Source organism: Callithrix jacchus, chromosome 6 (genome assembly GCF_049354715.1).
Source record: "Callithrix jacchus isolate 240 chromosome 6, calJac240_pri, whole genome shotgun sequence".
NCBI classification, from domain to species: domain Eukaryota; kingdom Metazoa; phylum Chordata; class Mammalia; order Primates; family Cebidae; genus Callithrix; species Callithrix jacchus.
Window position 1 is genome coordinate 158,287,811 of NC_133507.1, and position 14,316 is coordinate 158,302,126.

The 14,316-nt window shown below is 45.5% G+C and overlaps 1 long non-coding RNA gene across 2 annotated transcripts; it reads left to right on the forward strand.

Moving 5' to 3' along the window:
- Positions 1-1,688: 1,688 nt before the first annotated feature.
- Positions 1,689-9,473, forward strand: LOC100895694 (uncharacterized). 2 transcript variants are annotated; one of them, XR_013519424.1, is made up of 4 exons: positions 1,689-2,022; positions 3,137-3,273; positions 3,538-3,776; positions 9,156-9,473. It is a non-coding gene; the product is annotated as an uncharacterized LOC100895694 (long non-coding RNA). The 2 variants fall into 2 exon arrangements; XR_621266.5 differs by lacking the exon at positions 3,538-3,776.
- Positions 9,474-14,316: the final 4,843 nt, after the last annotated feature.

The following is a 14,316-nucleotide window of genomic DNA, read 5'->3' on the forward strand; positions in this document are numbered from 1 at the left end:
CCAGTGGCCTCAGGGAACACTGGAACGCTGCCTGGGCATCCACGCTGCACAGGGAGAAGCCATGCGGGCAGCTGCGGAAGGAATGCCCACCTGGACAGGTGAGGTGACCAATGCTGGTCAACATGCTTCCCGGTCCACTTGACTTCTTTGCCTCTTGCACTGAGACACGTCCCTCCAATGGAAGCAGCAGGAGTGAACTGCTCGGCGGAATGATAGCCTTCCATGGAGTCCGAGGAATTCTTCTGGAACATAAGGGGCTCTGGAATTCCAGTTCCCATTGGTGCTACCCCATGGCTTCTCCCCATGCATGTCTGATACCACCCCCTGGGCAGTAGTTACTTTGATTGTATTTCAGTCTGGAAAACAATTATCATATACAGTAGGCTGCTCCTGGTGTCATTCACAGGCCCTTGGAGGGGAAATTCCTTGTGCTATAAAGGAAGGTTCCATCAACAAATGGGTATTTCAGGAGGTGTGGGGAGAAGACCTGGTCCACGGGCACCACTGTCAGCATTAGGTGAGTGGAGAGAGTGAAGGTGACACCTGTGGCAAAGTGTCCCAGCAACACACAGCAGGCAGGGACTGCACCTGCCTCGGCATTGGCTGCAAAACTGAGGGACCCTACACAGGTACAATTCCTGAGATGTAAATAGAGTCAGAGACTTGGCAACTCCCCTTACCCCTCCCACCCCCAAGTCTGGGAAGACCGAGTCTCTCCAAATGTCCAGGTCAGCGTCTCCTCCTCCTAAAGGATCTGGAGGATCCTGGGAGGGCAGGACGTGGGGGTGTGAGCCTATCAGCCCCAGGAGCTGGGGTGCAGCCTTGAGGTCAGCTTGCAATGATATCTCCCAAAATTCTAGACACAAGAGAAGGTTTTGGAACCAAGCAGGCAGCAGGACCCTTAGACCCAGTGGTCCCTTTGGAAGGATGCCAGCCTTCCTAATTCAAAGGAAACCCATGTAACAGGCTGCTGTGTGCAAGTACTCATGTTACAGACAAACGCAGTGATCAGCCTAGGCCTTTGGGTGTCTGGATTTCAAACCAGATTCTTGCTTGCTGAATTTCTGCCAGAGATTGTTAATAACAGCTTGAAATGAATGACTTTCTCCCATTGTCACATCCAATATTTACCTTTGGAGAAAAGCAGGGGTCAGTTCTATCCGAAAGGGGCTTGGTTAGAACAGTTGGCTATTTTATGAAGAGATACCCTTAAACTGCTCCCCTTAGAAAATGCTAAGGGACTTTAATGAGGAAATGCCACCTCACCCAGTGTGGCAAGAAGGCACTTGCCACAATCATCCCGACCAGCAGTTCCAAGGGGCTTCAGCATTTCCCCACGGAAAGAGCAGTGGGCTTCCTGCACAGTGCACTTTTCCTCACCTCTTTGGGTTCCTGTTGATCTTTTTTTTTCTTTGTATTTTCGAGATGGACAGCCTGTTCCAAGTTCTGAGTCTGGGACGGTAGCAATTCTCCATGACCAAACACTCTGCAGCTGCGTCCTTTGGAGCAGGGAACACGAGCTGCTTTGTTGACCTCTCTTTACCCCAGAGGCGTGTCTTCTAGGTTCAGTCCAGAATGTAGCCTGCCAGTCTGGTAAGGTCACAAATATGTGCAGCACACAGCCAGGTCCTCCCTGTGACTGGCCGGCGTGGCCACGTGCTCTCTGTCACCCCAGTGCCCTGGACCTCAGTATGCAGAGAAGCAGCCATGACAAGCACAGAAATATAAGCACTGATGCCTCCTGTGGAAGCCCCCAGTGCTCCTGCAGCCCTCGTGTTAATTTAAGGAGTTAACTAACAATCTGGCATCATTGCTGGAAACTGAAGAAGCTGGGAGGAGGCTAAGCAAAACCCTTGCTTAATTAAAAGCATATCTGCAAAAGGTCAGGCCTGGCAGGAGGATGACAAAGGCAGTCGGAATTTTAAAATCAAGTCATTCTCTCCTGCGAGATTCCTTCCAGACTGTGATGGATTCAGGATGCTGAGTTTTCTCTTCCAACGGAGCCTGCACAGCTGAGTCGGGGTGAGCCAAGTGTTAGTTCCTTCATTGTTTTCGGAGAAGCAGGACTTCTTCCCCCAAGGTGATTCATTCCAACCCCAGGGCAAGAAGGAGGTGACTCTCACTAAGTGCCAGCCCTCGTTCCCTCTGGAAACCTGGGGTGGCCATGGAAAGCACGTGGTGAGCTCTGTGGAGGCCACGTGCCTTGGAGATGCTATGCCTTGGTTCAAGCATCTTCTTTAAGAAATCACCAAGACTGGATTCTTGTAGTAGCTGGCGGAGTGGGGAAAGTGTGGGCTCAGAAAAGCGAATTTTTCGTACTGACTTGATAGCCAGCTTCACCTTTTTGAGGAAAGAACTGTACACATTATCTGTAATTCCAGAAGACCTACCCAGCGCCAATGGGAAAATGGCAGGAGGGCAGATCTGCAATGAGCTGAACTTCCCCACAGCCAGCACTATTCAGAGACGAAGCAGCAGGCAGCGGGTCAACCTCTTCCTCCCCTGACATTCTGGGAGGGGGCATAGAAGCCCATCTCCTGAGGATACTGAAGAGGGGTCCTACCACGGGGCAGGGGAATGGCTCTAGGTTAATATCTGCCTATGAGTTCACATTCTTTGATTCTAGATTATCACACGATACTCTGCAGAAAATGTCTCTTCCCCAGAAGCCTGAAAACAATTGTTTTGTAGATTGTATATTTGTATTTTGTTACTTATTTGTGACATCCATTTATGAATGAGAATCCTTTGGTTAAAGCAAAAGCATTTAAATACTCTCTGCTGGTCTGAGGACTTCATATTTCTTCAGTGAATCATTATAATCTGAGCACATGGACGGCATCCTTGCTTCTGGCGCCAAGAAGTGCAATCAGCTGAGGGAGAGTGTTTCTTAACTGAAAGTGGTGTTTCCAGTTGGCAAAACATAGATTATTTTTGCCATTAGAGAAATTGATTTCTTAAGAAGTGTGATTAATTATGTCTGTAAAACAGAAAATCCATCAAAGGCAAAATGTTTTTCCCTTCAGAAAACACTTACAAATTCCTACAATGTCATTGACGAAATATGACATTCTATTAATGGGCACCTTGTCTCCACAGATACATCTGGGCTCACTCTCCACGTTGTCTTCCCCAGGCTTTTAGGAGATTGATGACCTATGACAAAGCCAGGGCAGCACTCGGTGACTTTCTGCTGGTTCTGAAGAATCCAAATGAAAGTTCTACCCTGAACCTGCTCTGCAAAGGGGACCCACATGAGGAAGAGGCTAGAAGGTAATCCCATTTCCACTGTGAAAGGGACCTTGCTAGACAGCCTGTTGGCCTTACCTTGCAAACAGATCCAGAATCCCAGCACTTTCCCTTCATTCCGTGCTAATTCCCCAGCCCAGGCAGAGCAATTTATTGCATGCCCAGCTCTGATGCATGTGCAACAGTGCCCCTAGGACTGTGGGGGGCACAGTCAGCCTGGGGTGGCCTTGTGGTAACCAGTGATGTGGTTTGGCTGTGTCCCCACCCAAATCTCCTCTTGAATTGTAGTTCCCACAATCCCCACGTGTTATGGCAAGGAGCCGGTCAGAGGTAATTGAATCATGGGAGTGGTTACTGCCATGCTGTTTTTGTGACAGTGAGTGAGTTCTCAAGATCTGATGGTTTGAAAAGGGACTTTTCTCCCACTTCACTCTACACTTCTTGCTGCTGCCATGTGAAGAAGGATGTTTGCTTCCCCTTCCACTGTGATTGTAAGCTTCCTGAGGCCTCCCTGGCCCCATGGAAATGTGAGTCAATTAAACCTCTTTCTTTTGTAAATTACCCAGTCTTGGCAGCATGAGATCAGACTAATATGCCCAGCATCCTCTACCTGGAGTATATTCTGTATTTTTTGTGTGTTTTACTGCTTATTCGTCGCATCCATTTCTGAATGAAAATCCTTTTGTTAAAGCAAAAAATTTGAACACTCTTTGCTGGTCTGAGAACTTCATTGCAGTTCCCTCCCCGCCAGGCTACCAGAATCCACCTCCCTACCTTTCTGTTTATTCTAAACACAGCAGCCCGAGAGATCTTGTTAAAGCAGGCATCAGATCACAGGACTCCATGGCTCCAGTTCCTCCAAGAGCTTCTCATCTCAACCAGGGAAAAACCTAAAGTTCCCTAGTGGCCTCAGCTTCTCTGACCTCACAACCAACCCTCCCATCTCACTCACCGGCTCAGCTGTGCTGGCTTTCTCTCTATTACTAGAAACTTGCCAGATGTAGCTGGTCCCTCTGCCAGGAATTTTCTCCCCAGTGAGCATGTTGATGGCGGGCTGTCTCGCCTTAAGTCTTTAATGCAAATGTCACTTTTTCAGAGGAACTTTTTCCAACCACTGTTGTTAAAAATTCCAGCTGCACTTTTACATTCCACATACCTCTCCCCTGCTCCAGGTTTCATAACACTTACTGCTCCTGACATCCCACGTACCTGACCTATCTGTCGCTTTCTCGTCTGCCTGCCTCCCAAGAAAGTGACATTTCTGATGGCAGGAATAATTGTCTGTTTTGTTCAGTAGCTCCACAGCCTAGCACTGTGCCTTGCACATAGTAGGTCTGCAGTGAATATTTTTAAATGAATAAATGAATAGATGAATGGATAAATTTGTGGACAGATGGATGGATAATGGATAGATAAATGGTAGGATGGATGAATAGATGGATGGGTGGGTGGATGGATTGATGGGTGGATGGATAGATGGATGGATTGATGGGTGGATGGATAGATGGATGGATTGATGGGTGGATGGATAGATGGGCAGATACATAAACAGATGGATGAATGGGTATATCCTTCCTTTAACCCAGAGAAAGCATGGTTGACTGCCCAAACTCGAGAGTTCTGGGACCACCAGCAGAGATTCGGATTCAGTAGATTTGGAACAGGGCCTAGGAATATCACTATAATAGGCTCCCCAGGGTTCATTATACACAGTGAAGTTTGAGTTCAAGGGATGACAGAGAGGTCTGCAGAAAGTTGGCTTGAACATCTGGCTGAACAATATGTGATGTGCACATTAGACACTCAGGGAGCATTCTCTAGGAAGGACAGGATTTAAGGAGTAGTGACAGTGGCCTTACTCTGTTTGAAGCGTATGTCGTCTGTCATATGTCTTCCTTCAAGCTTTCACAAACTGTTTACACTGTGACCCAAATTCCACCTGGAAAATGCATCAATAGAGCATGTACTGTGGCCTCCTCTGTCCTCAACAGCAGAGGTCATTTGTCTCCCCACTGCCTTGCCGGGAAAGTGATGGGAACTTGGAGGAGCAGAGACTCCTCATCACACATCAGCCTGCCTATCACCTGCTGTCATAATCAAACCTCACATTGAACCAGCACCCTGCACGCTCTGAGCGCACCACCTGTCTTTGCACGGCCTTTTCAGGAGTCACTTCATCCAGTTCCCTGGCAGTTACTTTTGAGCTAGAAGATGCTAGCTCCGTGTTCCACAGTGTTTCATGCATGCCTGTCTCCTAGCCTTGCCAGTACAGTGTCAATAAGAATCTGTGCACAGAAAGGTCCAGTCATCTTTCATCACCAGGGCCTGAAATGAGTGATCATTCAGTACATGTTTGCAGGGAGGAAAGAAGGAAGTGTGGGGAAGGAAGGAGGAAGACAAAGCGTAACAGAGTGAAGCCGCAGCAGGTTAGCAGAATAAGACGCGAGGCACTGTCCGGGTGCAGCAGCTCATGACTATAATTCCAGCATTTGGGGAGGCTGAGGCAGGAGGACCACTTGAAGTCAGGAGTTTGAGACCAGCCTGAGCAACATAAAAGTAATTTTAAAATTAAAAAAAAAAAGAATACACAAGCATTAATTTAACAAAGATGTGAAAAGAAAAATGGTAGCAGAGGATGGCAAGAAGAGTTGAGGCACAGCCATTTAATGGATGCTGCCAGCACCCCACCAGCATCACCTTGGTTTCCCATTCATACACACGCCCATGGCTTGTGACCTTCAAACCCCTGTGCCTGCTGTGCAAAAGATTTCAATGGCTGTGAGGCCAGGCATGGCTGACCAAGCTGAGGCGTTAATATTCCGGGGCTGCTCTGAACCATGATGGAAGGGAGTGACTGGGTGAATACCCAGCTTCCCTTTCCCACAGCAGAATGTAGCAGGATAAGCCCAAATGTCCTCGGGGCGGGGGGCACCTGCTTACAAGAACTCCCTGCCTTGGTTTTCCACCCTCCCCCCAACCTTTCCCGACTCACTTGCGGGAAATAATTCCACATGGTGGAATTAACGCTCTCTAGGATCACCTCTAAAACACATGACTCGCACTCACATCTTGGTTTTGGGGTCTGCTTCTGGGGGAGCCCAACCTAAGCCAGTCCCCAACTAGAATAAGCTAAATCACTTGCACAGATGGGAGACATGTTAGAAGCTGCCCCCATCTCACATTGTCTCTGAGGGCTCTGAAAATGTACAGAATTATTTAAAAACCTTGCCATTGAGTGAAGAAAGCCTCAGCTCTGGCACGACGGCTGCCTGGTTATAAAAACATTTGAAAGTAATTGCATGCTCCCAACTGCCACCTCCACCCCCATCAGGGTAATGCTTCCCATTCACTGCTCTGTGCTATGATTTCCTGGATCCTTATTTTCATCTTCTGACTCCTCTTCTGCTGTAGGAAAAGTTCCCATGTGTAGCTCAGAGCCTTTTTCTGTTCAACCAGCTCTCAAGCATCACCCACCCGGGAGAGCTGTGCAGGAGAATCAGGCTCTGTGCATCTACAGGGGAAAGTGACCCAAACTGCAAAACACATTAAAAACTGAAATGTACACAAAGTGGGGTACATTTTGAGTGTGTGGGCATGTATTACTTATTCAATCTGAGTTTTTCCATGAGAGTTATAGACACAAATGACCAATTATGTAATGGCACTGTCCTGCTTCAAACTGATTTCTTGGCTCAAGGTAGGAAAGGCTGGCCCTGGGCTCCCCATTCTTCCTCTCCCAGCATGTGTCCTTTGTGGGGTCACCACCTCGCCATGTCTGCACTCCTCTCCAGAACGGCACCTCTCGAGAGCAGACGCAGTATCTTGCTCACCATCATAATCTCTGCAACCCACGCAGTGTCCAGGGCCATTCAGGAGATGCTGGCTGAGCGAATACAGATGGATGAATTCAGGACTTTTTGCTCATTTTCTCTCTGTCCTTTAGGTGCCTGAAGACATGCACTTCCAGGAAATTCTTGTTCTAAGAATCTACCTTTACAGAGATGCTTGCATTTTATAGGGATCCTTGGGAGGAAGATAAAAGTTTATATTTGCTGTTATACAGTCTGAGAATTTGCCTTGTCACCGGAGTTTAACACATTTGCTTTTCCATACGAACGCATGTCTTGGTCTTGATTCTGTCATTGTAATCTATGCGTTTGTTTGTGCTTCCCTCTGCCCCCCACGTGTTTCCTTCCCTACCTTCTTCAGCCATGTTGGCAGGCAGCACTTGCTGTCTGTTTTTGTTTACGATTTGTGCACTTTCTTCGCTAACAACAGTAATGCTGAAGTTTGATTTGTGTACACATTTTCTCAATCAGCATTCGTATAAAGTGCATCTTTGAGCTTTCTCACATAGGAGGGAAGCATTAACACGCAGCACGTTATTGGTTTCTTTTTCTCTTGTTCTATCTGCCACCCAAGCTATTGGAAAGTCAGTGGGAATTTAACAAGCAGATGATTCTCATCAAATTATTTTACATTACTCTTTATTTCTTTTTAGTTTTTTTGGGGGGGATGGAGTCTCACTCTTGTCACCCAGGCTAGAGTACAGTGGTGTGATCTCGGCTCACTGCAACCTCTGCCTCCCAGGTTTAAGCTATTATCTTGCCTCAGGCTCCTGAGTAGCTGGGATAACAGGTGTGTGCCACCATGCCTGGCTAATTTTTATACTTTTAATAGAGACAGGGTTTCACCACATTGGCCAGGCTGCTCTTGAACTCCTGATCTCAGGTGATCCACCCACCTCGGCCTCCCAACGTGCTGGGATTACAGGCATAAATCACCGCCCCGGCCTCTTTTTAGTATTTTTTTGTTTTGCTTTTACTTTTGCATTGAGTTGTACAAACTTGTTATCAATGTTTACTCACTCCTTCATGTCCGTTTCTTGTGGTTTATTCCATGCCAATCGCCCCTGTGAATGCCTTTCACGTCGTGAGCATTGCTCAGTTCGCAGAGCTTTGCTGGCAACTTCCGCAGTGCGGCAAGGGGTACCTTTCAGTTACTGAGATCGTTGTGACTGTGGCCATGGGAAGGAACGAGACTTGGCAAGATTGGATGCTGGGGCCACAGATGTCCCCTCAACACTCAGAAGCTGCTGGTCCGCTGTGACTGATCTATCTTGCTGCAAGAGACGTGTAATGCCTGTGGGTTTCATTTCAGCAGGTTGCCTGTATTTCTGGAATTTTGATATCTTTGGAAATATACCTAATTGCACGATTTTCTCCTTAAAATCCAAATCGCTTCACTTTTTTTCTGATTATAAAAGTAATAAATGCTATTTTCTGGAGCAGCCAATCTACTATTGACTGCTTTGATTGGAAACAAAAGAAAACTTACAAAGCAAGCTTCTCAGTTTATGCTATTCCCTTTTCTCTAAAGAATGTTCTCAGATCTCTTTGAGAATGTGAATTGCTTATTTCAGAGCTCTCTCCTGCTCCTGAGGCAGGCTGTCAGCATGGGGAGGTATTTGTAAATACTTTCTTTAGAACCGCAGATGCCATTCAGATAGCTGACAATTTCCAGTTTGCTGGGTGTTCCAGGGACGTGTCAGTCCCTGAGCCATTGGCTGAGGGTCTGCAGAGGCTCCTGATCCCTGGAGCCAGGTTCCTTTAAGAGTTGCCACAGAGTCTGTTCTCTGATCTGCTTGTGGGATGTAGCCCAATAGGCCACATTCCTTGTAGTCTTTAATCCACATATAAACACTAACAATATCTCACATGACTGGCTAATTTTAAATGAGAAGGAAGATACCACACATTTCTACTCTTTATTCTCCTTCACACTCACCCTGTTAAAAGGTAAATACATCAACTGACTTCTTTGCATGGTGGAATTATGGGAAATACAAAATATAGGCGTGTTTGCAAGACAGATATTTGAATGTAATATTTTATTCTTCCTTCTAGGTCACTTGGAAAGGGTCCTGACCCACCCACCATGACAAGCAATTATTTTTCTGGACAGCTTCCTGATGTCCCCAAGGAGACAGAGAGCGTGGCAGCCAGTGAGGGAAAGCATGCCACAGGTCCCTCCTGCTAACCTGGCAGGAGGGTGCTCGCGACACCTAATTTGTCAATGCTTGTTTTCCCTGCTGGAGCCGAGTACACAGGATCGCTCCGCCAACGGAGAAGGAGAAAGGGGAAGCCATTCTTCGCCTTTTTCAGCAATGTATTTTTGTTTTGGTCAATTTCCCAAATAAATTATGGTCTTGTCTCATTGCCACATTGGTGGAATTCTTGCTAGTGTTATTTACTACCTTTTAAAGCTGTGTGAAACCAAAAGGTACTTAAAATGTTAAAAAAAAAAAAAAAAGGAAAGTTAGCCACATTGAATGCTCAGTATTTGACATTGTTGCACTGGTTCCAGTTGGAGCTTAATCATCACAACCTTTCAGTCCACAGTGCCTGCTTCAACATGCAGCACAAATCAAAATGGCAAGAATCTGGACATTTTGCTTTCGTGTAACTAACTCATTAGGCATTTCCATGTGTGCTGTGATAAATGTCTCTCTCAACCAGATATTTCATCTCACGTGTGTATGTCCCTATTTCACTCTGCAGAATCACTCTCCGGAAATACAAGCTAATGATGTCTGTGATTCTGAAATTTCATTGTTATTCTTTGTTTAAGACATTTTAGAAAAATCTGTGGACAGCTTACTAAAAGGCTGCTGAGCAATGAAAACATTATCAGGCCTTATTATTGTTTATTGTACCCAGATGTTGTGCATTTTACACATCCCAAAGGATTAGTAGTAATGTCAGATATCAGAATCTTACTTTTCCTTGAAGATATTGAGTATAAATTGTTCTCATTAAAAACAAAACATTTACACTGAACAAATGGTGTACGTGTGGGTGAAGCATCAGGTCTCAATAATCAACACTGCTCAAACAAGACTTAGGACATGACTGGAGACAAAAACAAAACTTAGGCTACTACTTTTGGAAATGCTGTTTAAGAAAAGGAGGGGCATAGTGTGCTTGTTTTTTAATTGTATAGGATTTTCCATCTGGAAAGGAAATGAATGCATACATCCATGGCGAAATAAACCATTCTAGCAAACATACAGAGGGAGAATTTTCAAGAAACTTTTGTTTTTAATGAAAAGGAAAGCAAATCAAAGAAAGCCTAGGTAAGTGTTAAAGAGTACTAAACTCATAGTAAAGGTTCAGGCAATCTGCCCACTGCAATCAGAAAGGTTTTGGCTGTAAGTCATTTAAGACACACCATGGGAAAATAAACGAAGAAGGAGGAAGGGGGAATGGCAAATTGTAGTTTGGCAGCAAAATTAGTCCAGCTCGCTCCACTGAATATTAAACCATGTCATAAAACAGATAATTGAAATAATGAGGAGCTAGGTTTTTTTAAAGATATATAGAGTAGCATAACAGAATCCACAAAAATAAGACTTTTATATAAGAATTCAATTTATAATAAATAAGCACTCCATATGGGGAGAAAAATCATATAATAAATGCTGCCGGGAAGGCTTGTGAGTAGTTTGGAGAAAACTGATCTAGAATGAAAGCTGATATTCTGCATTCGCCACTCTCGTCTTTTGGCTTTCTACGTCCTTGACCAAAGGAGGAAGACAGCAAAAAAAAAAAAAAAAAAAAACAGGAAGGAGGGAGGAAGAGTATGCAAGGAATGATTTCTCCCTGGTCCTCCATGCCAGGTTGCTCGAGAAGGCTTTGTCTCTGTCCTAAGGGCTGCAGCTTGGCTTGGGCAGCCTTTCCATACGACTCGCCAGGTTCAGGGACTGCTTACTCACCTGCTCCTGCAGGTGCAGAGGTGACAATCACTTCCAGCTGGGCTGGGCCCAGGGTGCTGCGTCACTCCTTGTTGATATCCCTCAACTCCGCCAGCACTGTCTTGATCGTGCTCAGGCTCACCTCAGTTCCCCAGTCCTGCTAGGCCTTCTGGTTCCTTCTGGGACACTGACTGATCCAGGTGCCCTGGGATTCAGCCACTAGGTTTCAGCTTCCTGCGTGATGGGATTTGGATCTGCCCTTGCCCAAATCTCAGGTTGAATTGTAATCCCCAGTGTTGGAGGTGGGGCCTGGTGAGAGGTGACTGGATCATGGGGGATGGGTTGCTCATGAGTAGTTTAGTGCCATTCTGTCAGTGCCACCTTCATGACGGTAAGTGAGTTCTTCCAAAACCTGGCCATTTAAAAGTGTTCCTGCTTTTGTCATGTGACGTGGGACGTGCTGCTCCCCCTTCACCTTCCTCCATGGTTTAAGTTTTCCTAGACTTCCCCAGAAACTGAGCAGATGCCAGTGTCACGCTTCCTGTACACCCTGAGGAGCCATGAGCCAGTTAAACCTCTTTTCTCTATAAATCATCCAGTCTCAATTATGTTTATAGCAACGCGAGAACAGCCTAATACTGTGCAATTTCAGAATCCCGGGTTTCTCCATTCATCCAAGCCGGGGGAGTGCTCCTGCGCCCTGGTTCATGCTCACAGACTTGCAAACGGCTGGTGGTTGTGAATTCATACAACGCTGTAACTCAAGTTGTTCTTACCAAGCAACTCTAACCCCCAGGGGACATCTGGCAATGGCTGGAGACATTTTGGTGAACACAACCTGTTGGGGAGGGTGAGGCGTGCTACTGGCCTCTGGTAGATGGAGGCCAGGGATGCTCCCAAGAATTCCCAACGCACGAGACAGCCCCCATGACAGAGAATGGCCCTTCTAGAATGTCCACAGTTAGTGCTGCCCCTGTGACCTTGGCTTGCGGGAACCATGACGCATTCACAGAGGCCAGTCTGAAAGGCAGACTACGCTCTCAAAGCTAAACCCATTTGAAAAACAAAGTTTGTACCTTTGACCCATTGGTGAGCACCATCCAGAGGCTGAGGGGCGTCTGGGTGGCCCTAAGAGAAACAGTACTTGAAAACTGTTGGGCTCTGAACGCCCAGTTTCTCTGTCTCCACCCTGGTGATGGACCTGTCATGGGAACTGGGCAGCTCCTGTGGCTGCTCAGAAGAGCCTACCGGTGTGCCTGGGTCGGGAGTGCGTGGGACGAGGCCTCTGTGCAGGCTGTGGGGAGTCAGCCCAGGTTCCAGCACTCACTGTTCCCTTAGGTTAGTTTATTTCATCTCTGCTAGGTTCAGCTTCATTATTCATCCCATGTGGGTGCTAATGGTGGCAAATTCTGTAGGGCTGTATGGAGTTCAATGAAATGAGCCATGTGAGAAGCTTATGCTAACCTCCTATGAATGTGGTCCTACAAAGAGCGGCCTAGAGTCAAACCCCTTGTAGAAAATGCTGGGTTAAATGAAATTAAACTGGACTTGCTTGTTTTCCTTGCAGGGCCTCTCAGAGCATTTAAAGCATGATTGAGCATTTCAGCTTTCTAAGAGACAGGAACAATATACAGAGATCTGCATGCCCAGGCACCCTCAATCCCTGTATTGCCTTACAGAAGTGACCTTCTTCAGCACACACCACCAGAAACGCTGCTGAGCCTCTGCAGCATGCTGACAAATGACCCAGTTCCTGGTGTATATATACAGGTGCCTGAGCTCATTAATTTTCTATTGGTCACTGTGAGCTTCTTTCAGAGGGTGGCACTTTCTGGTTTCTCCAAATCAAGGTCCTCTCCTTTGGAGTCTATAGTTGTGTTGGCCAATTTTATCCACCTAACTTTCCTGTTGTTTTTCTTTGTCCCATTTTTATATTGGCCTGAATTTTTAGACCTCTATTGTTATTAAATAAATGTAGCATCTATTGTTTTCCAACATTTAATCTTATCAGCTTAATTCAAAAACAGAAGGTTAAGTTGGGCTACCTGCTCAACATCATCTATGTTGAAAATAATAATAATAAAAAACTCTGTCTGTGTTATTGTCACTTCAACTCAGGAAACTGAAATCAATACAGGTGTAGAAGTAACAAGGGCTACATTATCTTTCACAGTCGAAAACATGTGTTAATAAACCATAAAACATTCTACAAAATATAGAAACATTTAGCCTCAACCTTGTGTTTCAGAAACACTCCCTTGAAAAAGTAAGTAAATCCAAAATACAGACTGCCTAAAGTCATCATTAATGAAAGAAAGGAAAAGAATTCGACAAGCGCAGTGGCTCACAACTGCAGTCCCAGCGCTGTGGGAGCGGAGGCAGGTGGATCACTTGAGACCAAGAGTTTGAGACCAGCCTGGCCAACGTATTGAAACCCCATCTCTACTAAGAAATAAAAAAATTAGTCAGACATGGTGGCACACATCTTTAATCCTGGCTGCTCAAGAGGCTGAAGCACAAGAATCACTTGAACACAGGAGGCAGAGGTTGCAATGAGCTGAAATCATGCCAGCCTGAGTGACAGAGTGAGACTCTGTCAAAAAAAGAAAAAGGAAAGAAAGAAAGAGAGAGAGAGAGAGAGAATGAAAGAAAGAAAGAAAGAAAGAAAGAAAGAAAGAAAGAAAGAAAGAAAGAAAGGAAGGAAGGAAGGAAGAAAGGAAGAGAGAGAGAAAGAAAGAAAGAAAGAAAGAAAGAAAGAAAGAAAGAAAAAAGAAAGAAAGAAAGAAAGGAAGGAAGGAAGGAAGAAAGAGAGAGAGAAAGAAAGAAAGAAAGGAAGAAAGAAAGGAAGGAAGGAAGGAAGAGAGAGAGAAAGAAAGAAAGGAAGAAAGAAAGGAAGGAAGGAAGAGAGAGAGAGAAAGAATGAAAGAAAGAAAGAGAGAAAGAAAGGAAGGAAGGAAGGAAGGAAGGAAGGAAGGAAGGAAGAAAGAAAGAAAGAAAGAAAGAAAGAAAGAAAGAAAGAAAAGAAAAGAAAAAAAAGAACTTTAGAATGTCAAGCTTCGTGTACTGATGTTTCAAAGTTTCAAAGTTTGGGGAAAGTACTGAACCATCCCCGCTATAATATCAGGGCAATGGCCGTCTGAATAACACATTGTGAGCCAGAGGTCACTTAACTCTGAAGGTTAGAGAACTTGCAAGAAACCAAACAAGCCATGGAGCACCAGGAGAGACAAGGAAATCCATGTTATAGGCAGAACTGTCCTCCCCAAATTTATCTGTTGAAGTCTTAATCCTCAGTACGTCAGAATGTGACTGTA